Source organism: Echinops telfairi, unplaced genomic scaffold, assembly GCF_000313985.2.
Source record: "Echinops telfairi isolate 266 unplaced genomic scaffold, ASM31398v2 ScPeMD7_443;HRSCAF=831, whole genome shotgun sequence".
In the NCBI taxonomy this organism is placed as follows: domain Eukaryota; kingdom Metazoa; phylum Chordata; class Mammalia; order Afrosoricida; family Tenrecidae; genus Echinops; species Echinops telfairi.
The window spans coordinates 41,267,521-41,269,171 of NW_022104341.1; the positions used below are offsets into that span (position 1 = coordinate 41,267,521).

The following is a 1,651-nucleotide window of genomic DNA, read 5'->3' on the forward strand; positions in this document are numbered from 1 at the left end:
AAGTAAAGATGGCTGAAGACAATCTTTCTTTTAATCTTCACCTTTTTTATTTCTTTACCCTCTAGGGTAATAGTTGTCAACCTGTGGGTCGGGATCCCTTTGGGGGTCAAACGACCCTTTCACAGGGGTCGTTTGATTCATAACAGTAGCAAAATGACAGTGATGAAGTAGCAACAAAAATAATTTTATGTTTGGGGGTCACCACAACATGAGGAACTGTATTAAAGGGTTGCATCATAGGAAAGTTGAGAACCACTGCTCTAGGAGTTTAGAGTGTCATTTTTTTCAGCTTTAAAACAAATGAAAATATAAAAAGTAGTCTAAGAGAAAGGATGGTTTGGGGGATTGTAAAAAGAGAGATATAAAAATTAAATTTCAGGTCATTTCTTTAAATTTAATATGAAAAGGATATTTTGTTAATGAGATTTCAAATATCATCAAATAGTTATGTGGCTCTCAGTAAATCCACATGTAGATTTACCTATCTCTGTTATGATGAGTTGACTATTGAAAGAAAGCCAGTGACACTCATATGAATAATAAATAGCTCTATATCAAGAAGTAATTATATATCAAGAAAACATCTCAACCCAGTCCAGCTCGAGTCCGTAAGTCTGATACTAATCCATAAGTCCCTCTACAGATTCACGCAGCCACATGCAATGATGGTATCATACACCAGTGGGTGCACAGTTGTGTGGCTCCAAGGTCCGTGGAAGTCATGGCAGGATTCCAGCAGCTCTTGTAGTGACCAGAAAGCAGGAAGGTCCAGGCAGAGAAGAGAGAGATGGCCTCCAGAGAGCAATATATCTCAGTCATACCTCCAAGGGAGGTCATCAAGCTGTGACCTGATCGACCGGCTATGCTCCATCCGTTCTTTTTAGAGGTGCCAGATTAGCATTAAAAACTATCACATCATTTCGTAACATGGCCTTCTAGTCAGAAGCCTCATGTTATTGACCAAAACCACTTCCAATGTCCAGAATAATAGTTGTCACCAAAGATACAAAATGTCTCAAAGAATTTACTCCTCTAAAGAATTTTAATTAGTGAATTATTAAGAACAAAATAATAAATAGTAAACTGCAGTAAATAATAATTAGTAAAAATATAATTTTGACTCTGATATCACTAAATAAAAATATATTTAGTTATTTATAACCTAACTTTTACTACACTTGATCTTAGCCAAAAGGCCAAGAAGCAATATATAACCTAACTTTTAGAGAAACAAAATTTAAAAGTTATATTTAGAGGAAAAGAAAACAAAACAGAACAAAAAGACAAGCAAAAAGAGTAACTTTGAGTCAAATCCAATCCATTCAACCCCATGTATGTCACAGAACTAGTCTAGGTAGTGTTTGCTGTGGCTGATTTTTAGAAGTATTTTTTCTAAGACACCTCTAAATTGGCTCAAACTTCAAATAATTCAGTTAACAGTTTAATACATTAATCATTTGTACCAGGAACTTGTATTTGGACAAAAATGTAGCATACATATTTAATGAAAAAGTGAGTTGCTTATGTATATTTGGGGCTTCTTTATACCAGAACTACAATATTAATTGTTCTGACATATTAATGCCAACAGATATTTTGATTTCTCAGCAGATTTGAATTAAATTATAGTAAAAAATGAAAATGAACTTAA

General features: G+C 34.0%; 1 pseudogene; it reads right to left on the minus strand.

Annotated features, from left to right (window-relative positions):
• Window positions 1–1,115: 1,115 nt before the first annotated feature.
• LOC115870295 lies at window positions 1,116–1,208 on the minus strand (annotated as a pseudogene).
• Window positions 1,209–1,651: the final 443 nt, after the last annotated feature.